The sequence below is a fragment of the Cervus elaphus genome, chromosome 23, assembly GCF_910594005.1.
Source record: "Cervus elaphus chromosome 23, mCerEla1.1, whole genome shotgun sequence".
NCBI classification, from domain to species: domain Eukaryota; kingdom Metazoa; phylum Chordata; class Mammalia; order Artiodactyla; family Cervidae; genus Cervus; species Cervus elaphus.
The window spans coordinates 45,524,741-45,548,241 of record NC_057837.1 but is presented as its reverse complement, the minus strand read 5'-3'; positions in this window follow the sequence as shown (position 1 = coordinate 45,548,241).

Below are 23,501 nucleotides of genomic sequence, written 5' to 3'. Positions count from 1 at the left end.
CACCTTTTCATACATTTATAAGCCTTTTTAATATCTTTTTTATGAACTGTATGTTCAAGTCATTATCCATTTTTTCCATTGGCTTGTCTTTATGTATTCTGCAGAGAAGGCATTTGTTAAATTATATAACCTTTTTACAATGACTAAAATATGCAAATACTTGGCACTTACCTTGGATATTCATTGATGATTGCTCACAGCCTGGTCATTCCAGACACTTGAGACTCTATTCTGTCCAAATAAAGAACATAAGACCAATTAATGGAACTCTTGGCCTTAAAATTTAGATATTTCCATTGTCTTAGGCAAAGTATTATACTAACATTCCTCCTGAATGATCAAGAATAGAATTAACACATATGGCATATAAATATAAATCATGCTCTTTAAATCACTGTTGAATATGTACAAAAATTTTAAAGTTTTTGAATTTGGTACATATTTGACATTACTAATCTGTATTTCAAGATTTCTAAAATATTATTTAAAACTGGAGCTTTCACTATAGTTATTACATGTCATGGCTTATTTTTAAAATAAAGGTATTTTTCAAAACTTTTACTTAGCATTGGTTTGGAGTCTGCCAGTACCCTATAATCTGATTAGAGACACGAAGATTAAACACTATTTCCTTTGAAAATTGTTACTTTTCTTTAAAGAGACATCTTTTTTGATGTCAATCTTTGATGTTAAATGGCATAAAATTTTTGTTAATATATTTCTTTTCCAATAATTGCCACTTTCTCCCTTGAAATCGCATGACTCTTCTTCCATAAAAATAACATGAATTTGTGCAATGTCTTACATGAATTTGTGTGATGTCTCACTATATTTTATGTAAAACAAGAACATAATGATTTTTAAAAGTATAGAAAGTGGAAGTAGAGACATAATGATTCTAGAGCACTAGGTCATTTGATTCTTACCATTTTCACCGTAACCTTATAAGGTGGGCAGCTTTATCCCCTGCATGCCTGACATAACTCACAATTAGAGTGACAAGCAGCTTCTCACAGGTAATGCTGTGAACTGATTGTTTCCTCCCAACATTCATGTGTTGAAACTCATCATGTCCTATACCCTCAATAAATACAGTGTCTGCTTGTCAGTTACATCTCTGGGAAGTTGAAGACACCCCTTTCCAGTGCCTGCACCACACAAGGCCCAGCTGAAGCACATCCCCACCTGCCAGACAGTCGGTCCTTTGGCTGCTCCCACAGGACAAGATGCTCGGGGCCAGCCTGTTGTGTCCCTGCAGGTTCAGGCCCTGCAAGCTGACCCACCCTGGCCCTGCGGGCCCTCTACTCACTTCAGTCCATGTTCAATGTTGTCCCTGACAGACAAAATGGGGATTTGTCGTGAAGCTCTGAAATCTGAGAGCTGTTTTTGAGGGTACAGACGAGTGCCTGAGAATATTTAGACCAACTGGCAAACTTGTTTGCCCCTGGATGACCTGGCCTCCTCCTAGCCCTTCCCTGTGGCTCTCAAAAGAAGCAGGGAGCCATCTGCAGTTGAGTTCACTGAGGGCTGGATGAACACATGAGGACAGCAGGACCCAGAAGTGGATAAACTGAAGCTGCTGACAACACCTTGGGTAGTGTACCAGAACAGGACCTACGTGTGGTTGTAAACTCTCAATGTTGACCCAAACAGTGGATCACAGAACACTTGACTTCACTTCGCTGAAAATATCCACCAGAATCAATGTAAACTTGCAACAAACCTCTACAGTCTTTAAAAAACAAATGTGCAACACTATGATTCTCATCATGAATGCATGAGTTATACGCGATAATAAACTAGGGGAAAAAAATCACTTTCAGGAGCCAATTGTTTCATACTAAAGAAAAATTGCAAATATCCTATTGTCTGGAAATGTCATACAAGTATATTTTTATGGATTAAATTTTTGTCATGCAGCATCACCAAGATTCTGTCACATTTCAATGTTATTGATTTGAAACACAAGTGGATTTTTATATCATTTATTCTGGGCTACACACTGTGTAATTATTCAAATGCTTCATTTTCATTTGGGCTTTCCTATTTGTTTTAAATGTTATTACTTGCTTCAGTGCTTTTTCATTTTAGTGAACACACTGATAAATATTTCTATCAATTGCAGATGTGGTTTTTGCATAAGTAACTAAAATGCTGGTACCGTGGCTTAATACAATATTAGATACTACAGGATCCCATCACAGCAATTAAGAAGTTTGTCTGCATTTGTGTGATCATAAAGGCCTTATGGAATGGTTTAATGTGTGCTTATAATTAGTCATTTTAATGCTTCGTATCATTCCAAAAGCCTTAGGCACAAAGCTAGGGCTGATGCCAGGTAAAATGGGGACGTAAATCGAGATTCGCTTTCCTTACATTTTATTTTTCCATCTCTGCTTATTGCTGATTTCCCAAGCCTGGACTGAGGTACCCTGAGTGGGGTCAGTCCTGCAGATACAGCTGTTTTCATAACACCCTTGCTACCTCCTCTGTGCTCAGAATACTCAAGTTTCCCTTTTACTGATTCCTCAGGAGTGGCCTGCTCTGCTTGCTTCTATTGTAGGCTGACCAAACACCCTTAAGAGAATACAGGGCTGACTCAGCAAGAGCTCAGAGGGCTGGGCAGCTGGCAGATCCTAGTAAAAGTGTATTAATCTCTCAGTTGTGTCTGAGTCTTTGCAACCCCATGGACTGTAGCTCACTAGGCTCCTCTTTCCATAGGATTCTTCAGGCAAGAATATTGGAGTGGGTTGCCATTCCCTTCTCCGAGAGATCTTCTTGACCCAGGGGTCAAATCCTGGTGTCCTGCATTGCAGGCAGATTCTTTCCTGTCTGAGCCACCAGGGAAGCCCAATCCCAGTAAACCCAGGGATAAACTGCTGCGTGAACTGCCTGTTATCCTTCTAATGTTACTGTTAATACTAATGTAGCTTGTGCAGTAACACAATTGACTTTTTTTAATGTTCATTTTTTATTTACTTGGCTGCACCAGGTCTTAGCTGCAGCATGTGGGATCTAGTTCCCTGACCAGAAATAGAACCCTGGCCCCCTCAATTGGGAGCACAGAATCTCAGCCCCTGGACCACTAGGGAAGTTCCACACAATTGACTCTTCATTGTATTCTCACCAGTGACAAAGAAAGTGAAGTACCCTTTTTCCTGTTAAACAAAATCGAATCTATTCAAGTAAGAGAGGGAGACTATTCTTCTACATTTCTTGAACAGGATCAGATGACCTATGGGAAGAAAGCTTCACGTGGCCAGGCCCTCCCACCCCTTCCTGAGCTGAATCATAGAACTGGAGTGGAGGTAGGTGTGCCTTGGGGGTGGAGTGGGGGCGGAGTTGACTTTCACTTATGTTGGGGATTTATAGGCCCAAGATTGAACATTAAAATGTGTGTATTTAATGCACATACACTTTGGCAATACTGCAAATTATGAAACAGCAAGCCAGCATCCATTGTTTTTCAGTATCAACGTTTCAGTAATAGCCACATGTTGATAATGATAACTGGATAAAGTTTCTGTCATGAAAAGGTCATGGGAATTGACAACACAAGTATGTTTGGGATTATAATCTGATTAAATGTTAAGATTGAAATGCAGAAAAACCTAGCAAAATGTAGCTCTCCCTAGGTGTCCTGCTCTATGTCCATACATTGTCATGTGCAGTTCTCAGCTGAACCTGTGACCTACACTTTTTTGGTTTTACAATCAAGGAAACTGAAGCACAGAAATGTTAATTAACTTGCCCAAGGTCACATGATTAGTGCAAAGCAGAGCCAAGATTTGAACCCAGGAACACTGGCTTAGAGATTTAACTCAGCACCATAATAAAGCACATAAATACTGCCTTGTTGCTATAATAGCTGGGCATTTAAACCCTGAAAGACTCAGAGCTTTGGGTGTCACTGTAGTAGTTTTGAAATTTTCATTTTCCAAAAATTGATTTTTACTTAGTTCATGCTGGGACTTGTAGAATAAAATTCACTTTTCATGTATTCAACTTATATTTGGGGTCATTGCCAAGTGTGCTTAATTAGAATTGTTTATCTTGAAACACATTTGGATTTTTCCCTGAAACAAACATGGCATCCGCGAATAATGTTGTTTTTCTTTTATCCTTTGTAATCTATATTTGTTTGCTATCTTCAGCTTGCCTTGTTACACAGACTAGGCCTTCTAAGCCAATAATTTCTCAAATTGGTGAATCAGCTTAATCCATTTTGTCTTGTTTCTAATCTTAGAGGGAATTTGCTCAGTTTTTCACCATTAACTATTATAGTTGCTATTTTTTTTTGGCTAATCTATCACAGTAAAGACTCTCCTTTCATTACCTGATTTTCTAATAAATTTTTATCACAAATTGATGTTTCATTTTCTCAAATGCTTTTCTGCATTATTTGAATGAAAATATGAGTTTCTGTCTTTCATAAATTATACTAGGTTTAATTTGCTGCACTCTTTATAGCTTCCTGAGGTCAATGCTGACAATGACATACCTGTTTATAACCTATTATATTTTTCTAATATATGTATTTAAAAATTCAATTTCCCCTAAAGCTCAGTTTTAGCTATTTCAATTTCATATGTATTTTTTTTAACCTTCATTTAGTTCAAGATTTAGTCTGCTATTGTAATTGGTCAGTGTCTATGGGACTAGCCTCATCTGCTTTACTTTACTTTGGAAATTCAACCCAATTGCTGGGGTATTTATCTTGGATATTTGAACTCTAATATTTGGTCTCCAGGCTGCAAGTGGTGCTTGTCTATATTAATGAGTCTCAGGTCACTTTAGACATTTGACTGTTGATGACTTCAAGTCTCTTCCCTTTCTCTCCCCTCTCCCATCCAGGCAACCTGATACCAAGCCCCGCCCCTCCTTTGGCAACAGGGAAAAAAAAAATGTGAAGTCGTTCAGTCGTGTCCGACTCTTTGCGACCCCGTGGACTGTAGCCCACCAGGCTTCTCCGTCCATGGGATTCTCCAGGCAAGAATACTGGAGTGCGTTGCCAGTTCCTTCTCAAATCACAGAGGACTCAGCCCCGCCCCTGGCCCCCAAACTACCATGTGACCTACCTACCCCAACCTTGTCTCCACAAGCCCTGTTCACACTGCTTGGAAACTTTCCCAGAAAACCTCCCCAGAAAACCTCACTGTGTGAGTAATAAGGTTTCTTTGTGTGTGTGTGGGCATGCATGTGTGTGTCTGAGTGCGTGAGTCTGTGTGTGTCTGTGTGTGCATGTGTGTGTGTGCATGCATCTTTGTGTGCACATGTGTGCGGTGTGTGTGCATGTGTGTGTGTGTGCATGTACATTTATAATTGGCCATTTTTTCAGTGGGAAAAAAGATGCCAAGTGCTTAGTTCACCTCCTGGACTTGTTGCCTCTGCTAATTCTTGTGACCAGGATTTGTTTACAAATTGTGAATCTAAAACAAAAATTTTATAGAACTATACTTTGTAGGTGGTTGGTCCAAACCAGGTTGTCTATCTTTTCTGGAAATTCAGCTCCACAGACCAATATAAGATTATTTTATATTTTTTAACCTTCTTAAATTCGGGGTTAATGTTCAACACGTTCCAATGGTGTCACAATCACAAAGACTGATAACATTTGCAAGTATTATCCATGCCTGAATTTAGTGGCAGATTGCGTTGTTCACAATTATTTATTTTCTTGTGCGATGGGAATATACAGCCCTGCCTGCCTGAGTTCAGATATGGCCAGACTCATGCTCTAAGTGATGGAATATTGATAGAAATCAAATGTGTCATTTGGAGAAAAGCTTTCCAGGTCAGTTTGGGTCTGACCATGTCCCTCTTTTCTCTTTGCCATAATGCTGGCAAGGCTTCTGATGGGGACTGCCCCTCAGAGAGCATCACACAGTGAGGCTGTTATTAGCAGACTCAAAACTGTGTATCTTGGACATTAGTGTAGTGTTATTCGCTCAGTCATGTCCTACCCTTTGTGACCCCATGAATTGTAGCCCATCAGGCTCCTCTGTCCCTGGTATTTCCAGGCAAGAATACTGGAGTGGGTTGCCATTTCCATCTTTCCAACCCAGGGATTGAACCTGGGTCTTCTGTATTGCAGGAAGGCTCTTTACTTTCTGAGCTACAGTGAAGTCCCTTGGACATTAGTGTGAGGTATAAACACATGGTATTGTGAGCCAGTGAGATGCCAAGGTTACTTTTTACACTGTGGCCTCTCCTGAGTAATACACTAATTGCAGTGATACTATAAAAGAAACAAACACTTCAGAACAGGCTTGAAGCCCTCCAGTATTGGGTTTCCTTAGGGCCCATCCCGGCTGTGAGCTCAGGGTCCACCCCCCAGTTTTCGCAGAGGCTGAGTCTGGCCGTGGGGCTAGAGCAGCCCCTTCCGGTGGCTTGTGTGATGAGAGCGTGCTCCCCAGGATCTGCTTGAGAAGAGTGCTCCCTCGGAGCCACAACCTCACCCACCTGGGACCCCCTGGAAAACAGGAGACTGGAATCAACCCCACACTCAGAGCCAAGGCTGGCAGATAAGCAGCCCATGATGTCCAGCTGATCCCGACCTACCTCAGCCAAATGTCAGCTTTTTCACAGAGCTGCAGACACAAAAACTAGATTCTCGTGGTTGTGAGCCGTGTCACAGAGGCTATTATTGTTCCCTCTAGCACGGGCTTTCTCTCTTCATGAAACTCTGGTTGAACTCTAGCAGCTGGAGTCAGCACTGGTCACTGGAGAGCCTTCCCCTGGCCTGAACCTGGCCTTTGTGTCCACACAGGGTGGATTAACTCTTGGCATTCTTCTATTAAGTCAAAAACAGATCAGTCTATGGGTGGTCGTTGAAACTGGCAGATTGAATGGGATCACAACGGAGAGAGTGAATATAGAGAAAAACAACCAACCCCTCTCAGGGCAGGGACGATGATGAAACGCAGAGTGAGGATGGAGTAAAGGACATTAGAGAAATAAATGGACAATCAGCTGAGTGGTAGCATAGACCCCGGAGAAATAGAGCTTTGCGAAGAGTGTTGACAGCAATGCTCAGTCAGGTATAAAGTTCTGTTAACTGAGGACTGAAGGCTGTATATTGTAAAGCCAATATGAATAATAATTATGAATATTTTTTGAGAAGATGCATGACCAAGGATAAAAACAGAAGCCTGATTTCAGCAAGTTCAGAGTCAGTGCAAGTGAGGAAGCAGAGATGATGAAAATGCATCCTGTTCAAAGAGCTGATGTAAGAACATAAACCATCTCAAGAGCCGTCTCAGTTCCCACCCCCATGAAGCTTATTGTCCGATGCAGCATCACCTGACAGAGTACTATGTGAGCTGCATTTATTGTAGATTTTCTAGTAGCCACCTCAGAAACAGGTGAAATTTTACTAATGTATTTTATTTAACACACTCTTTCAAAAGTTTTATCATTCCAACATGTAATCAATGTACAAAATACTATACACAGATTTTTCTTCATAAATCTTTAAACTCTGGTGTGTCTTTATACTTACGTATGTCTCAGTTTAGACCAGACATACTCCAGGTACTCGTGGGTACATGCGGTCAGTGGTATACCATACAGGACAGCACAGGTAACTATGTACACAATGAAAAGCAAAGTCAACCTATTAATAAATTCTGTTACAATGGAGAAAAAGTATTCATCAGTTTGCTTATGGGCTGAATGGCAGAATTAATCTAGAAACTCTCAGGAGTGATTTGGAGAAAAACCAATGACTCAACAGTGGTCAACACCGATCATGTTCTTCCTGTCTGGCAATATTTCTCAGGCTCCTTCTGTGTGGATGGGGGTTTGTGAGAGCTCCCAGAAAATTCCTCTGTCTAAATGTCACTAGGAGTTCCTAGCAACAAGAAATGGAAACCACAGCTGGTATTAATCTAGGACTCTCAGATTCATCAGATAAAAATAGAAGGGCATACATGGGATATACTTATACTAAACAAACTATAATTTTCTCCAGCAGGACAGCGAAGCTCTAATTTTTAATAAGACCACAGGATGATTTTAGAAGAATTCACTCCATGTGAAAATTCACACCTCAGTGGAAAGTAATGGGTTACCCTGTCGTAACAAGGGGGAAAGTTCCAAGCAGAAAGGCACTGGGAGGGACAGCGTGTTTTCTCCATCCCACCTCTTTCCCTGGAGGACCTGCCAAGCCATGGGGAACCAAGCATCTTTCCCATGCTGTCTGGTGATACTTCCTCATTTCCTTTACATATTTTAATGCAATCAGTGCAGCTCACATCTGCAGAGCAATCAAATTACCAAGTCAACATAATCCAATGAAATGCTGAAGAGCCAAATAATCAGATTCAGGTTAATATTAATTTCTACACATTTCTGCACCTGGATTCAGAAAGAAGAGGAGAAGCCAAGAAAGAGAAAGACAGTAAGACAGGACAGACATCCATGAACTGTTAAATAATTATGATCACAATCTCCAAGGCGGTTGAAGCACTTTTCTTTTCAGGCTTACACTGAATTCTTTAATCTGGGAAGACAAACATTTCTTTGTGTTTGTGCAGAGTTTGTAATTATGGGATAGTTTGATATAAGCATCGTGCATATAAAACTCAACAAGTGGTTCAGAAATAAGTGAGCGTGTAACTGGAAACAAGGAAGGGATATTTTTCTAGATAGCTCCTGTGTCTCTAATCTCTTAGAGCTCAGACGTGTTTTTCTGTCTCCTATTTACTTAATTCCCACACTGTTAAAAAAAGTTTTGTGGCTATCAAAGGATGGGTCTTTTCTGTCAAGAATGACTTTACTATAAATATACCATGCTTTCAGTTAAACCATATTTTCTTTCTGAGAAATGAATATCATCATTGTAGAATAGGAAGAGTTAGAAATTCTTAATTTTATTCTTGCTATTCTCGTTTACATTACTTAACTGATATAAGCACCCTGGGGCTGGGGTCTGTTTCCCTTTTGCAAGGGGTCTTGCATGCATTCCTCATCCACTGGGGCTCCTGGATCAAGCACTGTCGACTGTTCTAGGAAAAAGAGTCCCTGAGTAGGAGCTTACAGCTCTAAGAGAATCCCTGAATAGAGACTCCAGCCCTCAGTTTAGCTGCAAACATCCAACTCCATGTTCTTGTTTGAAGCCAACGGGGAAATTGCTACAACATGGTAAGACCATAATAAATAGAAACATCGGTATTTAATTGCTACCTAGTCGATGGTGTTAAATATTAATGTCTCAGGTTTTAATATTGATGGTTCCTAAATAAATCTTTCTCACATCTTGTTATATTAATGGGATGGTACTTTTGTTCTCTCTGTATGTGGTGATTGAATTCAGCTTTATGAAATGGCATTAGACAATATATCACTAATAAAAACCTCAGATTTTAGGCACCTCGGATCCACAAACCATCACACATCTGAAATGACGTGAAAACACAAAACATTGTGATATGACATTTTAATTGCATCATATTTGCATATTTTATATAAAACTTTCAGGTAAGTGTTCCTCCTTATCCCTAGTGTGGCTTGGAGAACACATTCACTCAGATGTTCAGTTGGAGCTGGCTTACTCTGTATCTACACCCCAGTAATATGGCATAACAAGTGTGAAATCTCAAAGAACTAGCTTAGTGATTCAACTAGTGTCCAGTCTAATAACATGTGGTATATGTGACCAGAAGACCTTAAATCTTAAGAGAGATGTTCACAACCTAAAGCCAGTCATCTAAAAATGTTCTGAGCATAGTTCATCTTTTTCCAAGTGTCCTTATGTAATTTGACTTCCCTTGCTCTTTCATCCCAGCTAATTAAGGGATTTCACTTCCTTATAACTCTAGACTCTTAAGCCAGGCTTTTAATTACAATGGGTGTGTAGTGTTCCATTAATTGCAGATTGTGGGCTAATTGGTAATTCCTCATGCAGCACTTTTCCTGAAGATGTTTCACATGGCAACCTTTGACTTAAATTCCCAGGGCGACAGATTTAACCATCTATCCAGCCGTTTCTCCCTTGACTTGCTGAGTAAGGAACCTGCAGCCTTGATGGGCTGGCTTGTCTTGGTGAGAACTGAGAGCAGGAGCAAGCTCCTGAGGTCTCTCGTCAGAAGTAGGTTTTCTGTTAGGACTGTTCTCTCACACGTCTCTCCCCAGTGCACTTGAGACAGCTGAATGATTTATTTAGTAGAGACCTTTCAGGCACCTGCATTGTTTTGCATAGAATTGGTCTCTTTCTTACAATATTTATTGACAGAGAAAGAGAGAGAGAATAAGAGAAGGAGGGAGCAGTGCACTTTGGTTTGATTTTCTCAAATAACAATCCACAAGGTTTTGGCATTGATAAATGATTCCTTCCTAGAATCAAGAAAATTCAATATACCTAATATTAATCTCATCTTTTGATCTCCCAACCAAGCTTTTCACCAAATTTCCTTATATCTATCATCATAGTTGCAGTTACTCAGGCTTAAACTATAAAGTAACTCATGACTTCACGTTCTGTCTTTGCAGCCCCAGTTCCAGGCATGAACACACTTATTTTATGAACGCTTTCTTGCGGCCAAGGCACACCTACCCTTTCACTGCCTCTCTTGAAATTAGGGCAACCATCATCCTGTAATAAGGGGTTTACTGTCATTCCTTATCAAGAATATGATCTAATGTTTCATGGAAATACACTTTTCATGTAACCTAAAAGAGTATTTACACTAAATATTGTTAAAATGAAAGTGGATGTATTAGTTGCTGTAGTGTCTGACTCTTTGCAACCCCATGAATTGTAGCCCGCCAGGCTCCTCTGTCCACGGAATTCTCTAGGCAAGAATACTGGAGTTGGTTGCTATTCCCTTCTCCAGGGGATCTTCCTCACTAGGGATCAAACCTTAGTCTCCTGCATTGCAGGTGGATACTTTACCATCTGAACCACCAAAGAATTACCTCATTGAACATCTTCCTGAGAAATCTGTTAACTAGAGCTGCAATGTTTTAGTAATTAAAAATAGTTACTAAGAGGTTGTTCAGGGTAACAGTGGCTGTCATGAGCTCAGTCTTATCTGTGATTTTCCAACTGCAAAATATATCTCAAATAACTGAAAAATTCTATTAACACAGTTATGCGGTCACCCATATATGTTTGCATCACCTGTGTGATCTAGGATCAGATTTACCTGTTGGAATTATTAAATTGTGACATCTAAATGCTTTAACCACTTGTGCCAGTAAGAAAAATTGGGAATAGATGTGTATAACTAGGTTTTCCTGAGTGTTTGAATGTAAGCAGCACAATGAATGAAAATATCTGGGGCCATAATTTCACTTCATTGCATGTGGTAGGTGGTGACTGCTGCCACGTGGGATGTAGAAGGGCTGACAGGTGTCCTACCACAGACACTGCAGTCAGAGAAACAGCAGGTCACTTCTCTCCATGTTACTTTTGCAGAATCACCTCCCAACTGAGAGTGTTACTTCTCAACACGCAGCCCCACCCTGTGCCCCAAGGAATACTCCGTTTTCTCCAGTCTAATTGCTCTTGCCCCCACCCCACCTCTGATCTGTTCCAATCTCCCATCTGCTTGGAGTCCCCAAACAGGACATTTCTTGGCACCTATGACCAAAACATGCCGCTCTCCGAAGCTGCCCCCTTCATTGCACCTGAGACCTGGAATCTCTGTACTAAAGGCGCCCTGCTCATCAGGTGTGCTTGCCAGGACAATGGTTCAATTGCCTTTCACAGATGCTTCAACATCAGGCAATGGAAAGAGAATCAAAGTCCGGGGGACCCACTCAGCAGTGCCCAGAACACCGACACCCTCCTGCTAACGCGGTATTGCACGAGCTCTGTGGCCCATGTGACCCCTCGTGCTTCCCCCCACGGGAGGTGTAGAAACTCTTCACGGTCTGGAAATCTCTGTCCCTTCATCTGGTCCAGGAAGGACTCCCTCTTCCTCCTCCAGGGCTTTGCACCTTCCCGTGTTTCAAAGACATTCAGCTAATTATTTCTCTTCATCCTTGGAAGATCTTCTGAAATGTCGCTTCCTTGGGGAAATCTTTTGTGACTCTTTAAAAGAAGTTGGGTTGCCACTTTGTGTTTCTTTGGTTTGGTTTTTTGTATTTTTGTTTTGTTTTTCTCTTGTACATTTCCTCTTCTTTTTTTTATTAGAATATAAATCCATGTATAACTGCAGTTGGGTTGCCTCTCAGGCACCCTCACGTCACCCTGCAGTTGGAGTCCATTGCACCAAAGACAGTCTGCAGTCATGCATGTCTGTGATGATCATATTGACCCTTGCTTCCCACAAGAACATTTGTGCTCAATAGACTCAGGCATTTTTCTCACTGTGATGAGCAAAATACCTGGAATGTACAAACGTCCAGTGAATCGTTGCCAACTTACCTGTGAGGAGACACAGGAAGAGGAGGGGATGAGGGTGGACACATCTGTGTTCCCAGAGCAGCCAGAGACCTGGCCTGGGCTGTGTGTCAGATGCACAGGCAAGAGCACAGAGGGTGGAGAGCCTGGACTGACTTATAAGGTGAATGCTTGGGCTCCTCTGCTGACCCCAGGGTGGATCCACCCACAACAAGACCCCTGGTTGAGGGTGCAGCCAACCCTGAGAAGCCCTGCTGTCCAGCACCCCCTGAGCTGGAAGGATGGTTACTATGGAGACACTGTATCATTTCATAATTTTTGTAAAAGTCATTACAGTCCTTTGAATTGCTTGGTCATGCTGGCTAATAATTTCAGTTCTGGCCTCTAAATGTCATTCAGAAGATCTGCTAAGAAAATCAAAATGAAGAATATTAAATTATGAGGAGTTGTTCCATTCATTGCTTTTCTCCCAACCCTAAGAGTTTTATTTTTAGGTGAATAATTGCATCCTTTGTGCTGAGAACAAATTAATAACTGCTTGCATTTAACATTCCAATTTCACCATCGGAAAGGCTCATGTACTCCGTCAGAGTAGAACATTGCAGTGACAATTAGTTAAAACCTAGCTGGCCTGGTGGAAAAAAAAATATCTGTATTCCAAGGGCAGCTGCTGTTAAATGGGGACATTTGGGTTAGTAGGCAAATATTAAATTAGATGAGTTTGCAGAAGCCATAAACATGTTATTCCAGGGCCCTACAAGAAGATAATAGAAGTAATAACAAATAGGCTTTGAAATCACATTTTAATTAGTCAGACAAACTGTTTTACACAGAAACCCTGACGCAGCACCAGCCATGGGGCCATGAAGCTGGTTAAACATACAGATACAAGCCTGTCTATTTGGAAATAAAAATGTACCACTTAATAAGCAGTTTTACTCAAAATAATGACTTCCTTAAATCACTGTAACTAGAATAATATTGAATTGAGACTATGCCCTGTTTGACTTTATTATAATTCTACATATCTTTGGACACCATAACAAAAATGCAGTTATTAGATGCATTTCTAATAATATGGAATTTTATTAATGTATAAAATGATATCATGTTAATTTTGTAAAATGAATTAAGATAGTGATATTAGTTTTTAGGGTCCTTCATTCTATCCAGAGCACGCCATTCCTTCTGATTTCCTGTCACCTTAGAGAGGTCGTGGGTAAGCTGATCTGTGGTCCCCTGGTTATCTGAGAGGAGGACAGAGGTCAGTGCCTCCCTTCAGCAGTTGGTCTCAGGGGTCCTGTCACCCCAATTCCTGGGGACAGCCCCTTCTCCTTGTTGTCCAGGAGATGACAAGTGTGAGCACCTGAAGAGTTCACATCAGCAGGGTGATGTAGGTGGAGACAGGGGGTCTGAACAGGCTGCAGTCAGGTTACTAGAGGTCACAGTGATATTTCAAGCCTTGTAGGCCACATGGGGGGTGCGGGTGTCAGCAGAGGCTGACAGACTGTCCTGAAACACAGCAGCAGCCGCAGAGACAAAAGCTGTCTGTGTGGAGAAACCATCATCGGAATACAGGGAAGTTCTTGGCAACAGCCAAGTGCAAACATGGTGGGACCCAGAGGAGCAATCTTTACACCAGCCCAGTGGCATCGTTTAACAATGGAATCATCTGCCTGCAGACACTATCCACGGTTCCCGCTAACCTTGCATCCTCCGTGTTTTAGTGCTAACTGGCTTATTCTGTCTACTTCAACAGCATATGCTACACAAAATGTCTTGCTTTTCAGACGTGAGAAGTCTTATGAAAAAACACGTTACAGATTGCTAGGGAGTGGAGGGCCACTGAAAAAAGGAAGCAGAGACAATAAGTTTTCTATATGGGAAAGTTAACTAAACAATTTACCTTCAAGAACTTCCCTGCTGGTTGGGTGGTTACGAATCTGCCTCCCAATGCAGGGGATGCAGGTTTGATCCCTGGTTGAGGAACTAAGATCTCACATGCCATGTGGCAACTAAGCATGCATTTCAACTAAAACCTGACGCAGCCAAAAAGCAAAGTTCAACAGTTGATTAATAGGAAATATTACTAAACATTTTGATTTTGATATGTTAAAAACCTAAGTGTTGATGGCAGAATTTTGAACTGTTGTGTATAAATATGGGCCAACCTCTTCATGAATTTGGAGAAGTGCATTAGAATGACAAGAGAATATATGTTAACAAAAAACCCAAAACCTCAATGACTCAACCTATTACTTGCTATTTCTTCCTCTCTTAACTTCTGCTGAGGTCCAGGAAACTCTCAGAGATAAGCGTCCCCAAAGAGGCCACATCACTGTGCAGGCTGAACTTAGATATGTTTTGTTGTGAGTCAGGCTTCTGATGTCCTCTATAAGAGTCCACTGCCAAATCCAAAGTCATGATTTAACCCTATATTTCCTTCTAAGGGCTTCCATGGTGGCTCAGACAGTAAAGAATCCACTTTCAATGTGGAAGATCAAACCCAGGTTCGATCCCTGGGTAGGGAAGATCTCCTGAAGAAGGGAATGACTGACTACCCAGTCCAGTATTCTTGCCTGGAGAATCCTATGGCGGGCTACAATCCATGGGGTCACAAAGGGATATGACTGAGCAACTTTCATTCATTCCTTCGAAGAGTTTTATAGTTTTCATTCTTACATTTAGTTCTTGAGTCTATTTTGAGGTGACTTTTGTACTTAGTATAAATTAAGTGTCCGACTTCATCCTCTTGCAATTGCACCAATAATATTTGTTGAAAACCTGCACTTTTCTACATGAAATGGTCTTGGCACTTTTTTGAAATTACTTGATTGCACATGCAAGGGTTTTGCCCAGTGTCTGACACTGGTATTCCAGCAGAACCCACAGCTTCTCAGCCTGGGTGACATCTGAGCTGAAAGAAACAGAGATGAGCACCTTTGTCCACCCTTGGGGAATCCAGACAAGTCAGAACAGAAATACGATGGCTTGCATGTAAGTCTGCTCTGCTCTGTCCAGAGACAGGAAGCCAAGATGGCTGACTTCAAGGGGAGGCTGGACTCGCCACAAAAATACCAAATGCTTTCCTACTGTTTTTGATTTGACCTTTATCTTGGGTCTTTGCTTGATTGTTACAAATCTCTGACCATTTTCCAGGGAACTGACAGTCTTGGTTCTGACAGATTTTGCTTGTTTTTTAATGTTTCTTTTGAGGGACAGATAGCTTGGAGCTACCTATTCTGACATTTTGTTGACATCACTTCTCCAGAATGCTTCTCATATTTAAAAAATTATTCTGAAGCACAAAGTAGAGAATGAATGCCAGTAAGAACAGAACAAGTTAAAAGGGAGTAAGGGCCCTTACTACCCCCAGTAACATATATTAAACTATTTTAGCAACCATGAGGAACAAGTCTACAAAACTGAATAGAAAATTAGGGGACACAAGAATTTTCAAGGCAGTGTGTGATAAAAGTGACATTTCCAATTACTGTGAAAAGGAGAGGACTATTAACAACAGGGCAACAGGTTAACCATCTAAAAAAATCATGGACTGAGATTATACAAATTAAATTACTGCATTCAGTTTTTATTACTTGATAAAGGTGATCATATAATAACAAAACATGCAGAAAAATTTCTATGGCACTTCCTAAAACCAACAACAAAAAAAACCCATATACAATAAATCAAAAAATAAAGTACAAACTAGAGTATAGAGTATCAAAAGACAAATGACAAGCTAGAAAAAAGATATTTCTAATGTATTTCAGAAAAATGTTTAGTATAGCCCTATAAGTTAATAATATAATAAAATAGATAATAAATAAAATTCTTAATATTTTCCTTATACAAATTGACATGTAATAAATGATATATATGGAAGCACATGTTGAAACCACCACTTTTAAATACTGTCATTTAACCTTATTTTTCACAATACAGTAAGCAATTTGCAACATCTTTAACTACTTTTGGAGACTATACCTGTAAACATCTCTCAAACATTCCATCTTGGAATTTACATTGATTTTAACCAATGAAGACCTTTTTCATTTTGGACAGTTAGGACATTTCTTGTCTATTATGAAAACACTAAGATAAAGATCTTGCATTTGCAACTTTGTGCAAATGTCTGATAATTCCTCTGGGAAAAATTTCCTAAAGTGACGTTTTTTGATTCAGCTTATCTCACTGAATTTTCAGTTTATCTTACCAAATTGATTTACATAGCATTTGTATCTGTTTCTATGCCGAGAAACACTTTATCAAAAAATGACAATCTTTAGTTCTATTATTTTTTCAAAAAGTTTCTACCTTCTATAAGAGAAATGATATTTTTTTTTGCCTTACTAATAAAAAATAATTCTTATGTGAGTGCATTTATTGTTTTTCTTTTTGAATTTTTTAAACTGAATTGTTAAACCAATTCTATTAGTGTGTTCTTTTTATCAATTTGTCTATGGGGTCGCACAGAGTTGGACATGACTGAAGTGACTTAGCAGCAGCAGCAGCATACTTTACACATTAAGGCTATAAAACTGGCTTATTTTAACAGATGGAAGTAGTTACGTTTGTTGTAAGGTGTGTGTGTAACAAATATGTGTACTTTTCAATAAGACTTTAACTTCCCAGTTATACCAAATCATTTTTTGTTTGGCCTGAGAATTTTTGTCTGAAATCTTTGGCTATTAATAAATTAAAAACAAAATCACTAGTTCTGATAAAATCAACTGTTCAACATCCAATTTAATAAAAACATGCTGCTACTGCTACTGCTAAGTCACTTCAGTCGTGTCCGACAGTTTTTATTAAAAACATTGAGTTTTTAATAAAACTGTAGGAAAAAGTGAGCTCTTCATGGGTGGAGTTGCATATTGAATTAGAAAAAAACTTAAATTGTAAATTATTCTTAACTTAAAGATATTTATATTTTATTGTTCAATGTGTACATTTTTATTATTTCCATGAATTTCTGCATTCACTGTTTATTCTAGTCCATGCAATCACTGTGTTGAGTAGTAATATAGACCTAGGTGCTCGTAATCCTGTTCCAGGTCTCAGAGAACATCTTGTCCCACCTTCTTGGCAGACAAGGAATCTCAGAGCGTGTAGGCGACACGAGCAAGGTCACACCATACCTTGGAGACAGAGCCACAAGCCTAGCCAGGCTCTCAGGTCATGTCTATACTTGTGAGACAGTGCTCAGAACAGTTTAAAATGACAAGATTATCTCTTACCTTTGAATCCACAGTATCTTCCATTTTCCACACCTGTGCAAAAGAAGATGCTGTTTAGTGACGTTTAATATTGCAAAACATAAAACGTGGGTAAGTCCAATATATACAAAAATAAAAAAATACATTGCTAGTCCCTGAACTTAGACTGTAGAGATTTTTTTTTCTTGGCATGAAATAAATAGAAGCTAATAAAATTCAGAGAACATGGCTGGATGACCCATAAATGACCATTTGCACCCCAAGTCCAGCCATCTGTCTTGTGAGTGCTGTGATGGGTTCAACGAACAGAGTGGACCAGTAACAGGAAGCAAGGTGCCACAGGATCAGCAGCCATGACCTTTATTTGGTTAGGATTTGAGGAGGAAGTTAATAAACTGGATGTGTGCCAAACAAACTTGTTCCCAAAATATGAAATGCAGACCACCTTCCTAGTCGTTCAATAGTACATAGGATTCTGGGCCATGGCTAGAGTTAAGTTAGTCCAATCAACATGTCTTTTAAAGCCACCATTAGCAAACGGGTCCCTACTAGTGATCTAAAATTTAAGCAATCATGCTAAGATTTCTCCACCTTAAAGGAGAATGAGAGACTGAATGGATGACAGTAAATCTGATAGATATATAAAGCTATGTTCTTTGGAATAAATAAGAGCTTGATAAATATTCATCTTTTGATGGCAATTCACAACAATTGCAAAGAATAGAATAAAAAGAGCAATTAGAGATGATTAGAATTCTCAAAATCGTACACTCAAATGAAATAAAATATTTCTTCAGAAATCTTCAAATGACAATTTTCTGAATAAATTTTAAGTTTGCATAGCCCAGAATGATCTGAACCGATTGTACTGATTACTCATACTGAGAGAAAGTAATTACGATGATTCTAATATTGTTCAAAATAATGACTGTAGTTCAGCAAGGTTCAACATAAACTTGCACTAATAGGAGACTCTCTGGAGATAATGCAAAGGTAATCATGAATAAAATCTGCAAGAAATATTGAAGGCTTAAACCTGAGACCCAAGATGAAAAATCTTAGACAAATCCTCTGTGAAAAAAACTTGGTATTGTTTCTCAATTGTGTTATTTAGCATCTTTCACTGAAATGGACCCCTGCTTTAACTGTGAGTATAAACAGCATACAATTTTACAAGTCATTTCAAAGGGTTTTTTTTTTTAATAACCATAAATATTTTAACATGATTTTAGTTGGTGATGCTGTTAGGGCCATAGATTTTGTTTTAACTTATTAATAGTTGCCTTCTTTGAGAAGATTTGGATTAGAAATTATAACTAAAATTTGGAGGGAGATTTTGGAGGGTTCAAAATCATTGTCTATTTATGCTTAACTAAAATCAAAATAAAGATTGCCAAATACCTCAGCATTCAATCTCCACAGACTTAAGAAGCATGATATGTTCTGAAGACAAGGGAATCCATAATAGAACTAGCAGACTAACTTGTACTTAAAATTTGAGATATTCAAATGCAGCACATTTTTTCTTAAAATTAATTCCTAGAAATTCCAGGCTGAAAATCATCTTAAAAGTAGAAAAAACAAATATACAAACAATTAAAAATTTGAATTCTCTAACATTAAACATTTATTGTGCTCCTAGTACATATGAGGGTCTGACCTCTGGGCAGGAATATCCCCATGAACTCTGTTCCCTAGATGCGCCTGGTCTCCTTTTTCACTTGGAATCAGTGGCTTTAATTTCCCATCGCTTTCTCTCTATCTTTTTGGTGTGGCTTTTGTCCTCATGTGTGTTGTCCTCAGGATTTCAAGATCCCATTCCTTCTCCAACATCACTTTCTTCCTTATTCAGAAAGAAAGAAAGAAGGTTGATGTCTGCATCGGGCTCGCAAAAACATCCCCCCCAGTCCTTAGAGTTCTTGGCTCTATCTCACTGGCTAGAGTTGTGCCCAGGGCCACACTTTTTTGTAAATGAATCAATAAAAGGGGAATCTTATCCAGAAATATTACTTTCTCCAACAAGATTAAGGTTGGGTTACCAATTAAAAGGGAAAGAAAAAAATATCACCAGAGGTGCCTGCAGTAATCAATGAGAAACACATTGAAAAAAAAAGCAAGAGGATTACATGCAATCTGTTTATAGGAACTAATTTCTTCTGCCCAGATACAAGACCGAGTGGGAAGATGTCCTGTTTCCCTTCTTTATACCCTTTAGAATCTAATATATGTTGGCCCAAATTACTCTTTCTTCCTCAAGAATGCTCTTGATTTTTATTTTTAGTCACAATGTGTCTGTTTCCATAAAATGGCATGAACTTTTACAATAGTATTTCTAAAAAGCAATCTCAGAAAAGCAATTATAATTATTCACAATGTTTGCCCACAATAATGCTGAAGTAATCTGCACAGTCAACAACAAGGATTGGCTCAGTAACTGGAGGACAATCATACAGAAGAATAACATGCAGCCTTCGACATGTGGACTTCCCTGGTGGCTCAGAGGGTAAAAAGTCTGCCTGTGGTGCAGGAGAGCTGGGTTCAATCCCTGGGTTGGAGAGATTCCCTGGAGAAGGAAATGGCAACCCATTCCAGTATCCTTGCCTGGAAAACTCCATGGATGGAGGAACATGGCAGGCTACAGTCCATGGGGCCACAAAGAGTTGGACATGACTGAACAACTCTCTTTCTTTTGACAAGTGTCTGTGTCTAAGGATAAACTGCGGGGATTAGAAAGACACCCATGGTAGTTTTCAGTAACAAGGGCAAGTTGGTGACAGGATGATCGGTGTGGCTGAGTTTATATAGTATACACATATTTATATAAATATATGGAGATAGATATGCTATTGATCTGTGTTAACACGTTTTTCTGTGTGATGGTATTTTCCTTTGACTCAGTCACTATTTTAACAAATTAAATATAATAAAATTCTTGTTAGCATCCCACAGTCAAACTTCTTTAAGAAGACTTAGATTAGCATGGCTTCTGAGAGATAAACATTTTACCTAAAAGTTCAGTTTAGAATATTAAGTCAGATTCACATTGCTCTGTTGGACTCTATTAATATGCTGGAGAAGACTCTTCAGAGTCCCTTGGACAACAAGGAGATCAAACCAGTCAATTCTAAAGGAAATCAACCTTGAATATTCATTGTACGGACTGATGCTCAAGCTGAAGCTCAATCCTTTGGCCACCTGATGTGAAGAACTGACTCATTTGAAAAGACCCTGATGCTGGGAAAGATTGAAGGCAGGAGGAGAAGGGGATGACAGAGGATGAGATAGTTGGATGCAATCACCGACTCAATGGACATGAGTTTGAGCAAGCTCCGGGAGTTGGTGATGGACAGGGAAGCCTGGCATGCTGCAGTCTATGGGGTCGCAAAGAGTTGGACACGACTGATTGACTGAACAACAACAATAATGTGACCCCAGACTCAAAGCACTGTGAGACCCAAAGTCCTATGAGAGGCCTCATAAAACAAGCAAATTAGCTGCAGAGAAATGAACACAGCCCATCAGTCTGGGCGGTTTAGTACATGGCTTTGCTCCAAACAGGAGAGAATGAGCAACAGAGTCTTTAATGAGATTGCATGAGCCAGAGGCTGTGAATCTGAGACGTGAATCTTGAACAGCACTGGTAAGTGCTCCACAGAAAAAACAATGAAGGCTAGACATTAACACAAAATCCCAAAGAAACGGTATCTCCAAGTTAAGTAGCCACACTACCTACCACCATACCATCAAGATTGCTGTAGCTAAGACTAGCAAACAGTAAAAATCCCCAAATTTAAATGCAGCAAATGTCCGTATCCAAAAGCTGAAGCCACAGTGACAGAGGATTTAACTAAAGCCAGTTACATGGATGCAGGCAATGAATGATTGCACACTGGTGGTTAGCTTTCCCAGTGCCCGAGGACGCTTGGACCAGAATGGCATCCACTGGACATGGCAGGCACAGGGCGTGATGCTGAAGGTGTTGGTACAGAGTATGGATGTGCCAGTAGGCACTGGGGGAATTAGAAAATATTTAATGTGCAGGATTTTGCAAGTGAAAAAAGGAATAAAAATGTGAGAATGTGTATTCCAATCCTAAGTTGTAGCCCATAAGTTTTCAAAAATAAAGAGAAAGATGAAATTAATTTCATAAAGAAAGTCAGTTTTCATGTGTATGATGGAAAATACATAGAAGTTGCATTATGGAATCATAAAGGCAGAGAACCTAGATTGCCTCCATAACTCTAATCAACCATTGGAATTCTTGGGGGATGGTTTTTCCAAAAAAAGTCGTCTCCACAACCACTCAGTGTAAATGAAATAGATTGTCAGAAGTTTTATATACAAAACTTAAGATGAAATGACACAGACATTTTGCAGTAATTGATCTATTCATGCTGTTATTTAAGATTAAAAGGTGGGTGACTGAATGACAGTTACTTGAATATATTTGTGTCTTAAAGTGTACTCATTTGTAAGTGCAGGAATCACTGATCTAAACAACAAAATAGCATAGATCATTTCAGACAGCTTCCAATCTCCAAATTAGAGGTTTCGCCACTTCCAATGATGTATATAACTCCTTTCATTTATTTTCTCATAGATTCTAGTCATCTCTTGAGGATGATTAAAAGACAAATCTCAATAACTAATACACTGTTCTTACTTTGCTGCTGTTTGTCCCTATAGACATGGTCATATACCAGGACGTCATCCCTTAAAATTTTCTTGGATAAAGGTCAGGAAACAAATGCATCTTCATGGAACACTAGGGCACATCTATGCTTCAGCAGAGTTTCATGTTAAGTACGAAGGAGACATATTGTTCCAGGTAAGATAAGCACTCATTACATCATTTATATGTAAGTTAAATAATAGTCTTATCAATATACAGGACTTCCCAGGTGGCATGTGTGGTAAGGAATCCACCTGCCAATGTAGGAGATGCAAGAGACATGGGTTCGATCCCTGGGTCAGGAAGGATCTCCTGGAGGAGGAAATGGCAACCCACTCCAGTATTCTTGCCTGGAGAATCCCATGGACAGAAGAGCCTGGTAGGCTACAGTCCATAGTGTTGCAAAGAGTCATGTCCCTAAAAAGTTCCCAGAGATTTAAGTTAGCTGTGTATTGCTTGAAGTGATTACAAAATAGTTATACTTATTTCCATGTGGCTATTTTGCAGAACCAATAGTCAATGCAGGTATTTCTTTTTTTTTTTTTTTCTGTTGTTTTTGTTAAGTGGAAATTGCTTTTATGGTAGAGAGTTGTTACCTTAAAAAAAATCCCCAAACTCATTTTCCCAGCTGCTCTCAAGCTCACTGCACAGCGCCTGGTACAGCCAGACGAGCCTGAGCAGATAAGCACAGAAAACGATCTGAGCATGAAGTCAGCACTTTTAGAGAAGATGCTTTTTAAATGCCAGTATTTTTCCTTCTGTAAATCCTTAAAAGTTATCACAGAATTTTCTTCCTCTTAAATTCTCTCGGTAACCGTAGAAATAACTTCTTTTGCAATATTTGAAATCATTTCTGTAAGTGATATAAAACCTTGATGTATAATCTTATTTTTAGATTTTTCTGAAGCTAGACACTTATATGCTCAAAAATATTAAAAATACGTCTATTTGGATAAAGTGAAATTTGACTGATATTTCAAGTACTTAATTTCAAGTGGAAATTAAGCATTTTTACTCCACATTAGGAAAGAGTAGCATTCTACTTCTCAGAAATAATAATTATAATTGGAAATTCCCTGTATTCCTCTCAGATAAAAATGATAATTGTTTCATAGAGGAAAATAAATAAGCAGAGTTCTGGATTAATCTTCTAAGCGAGTCTGGTCTGTTCTTTGTCTGTCTGGCCTTTTCCAGGGGAGGAATCAGGAGGTGGGTCTGGACAGGTAATATCTTGATGGACACATTCAGTCGCATCCCA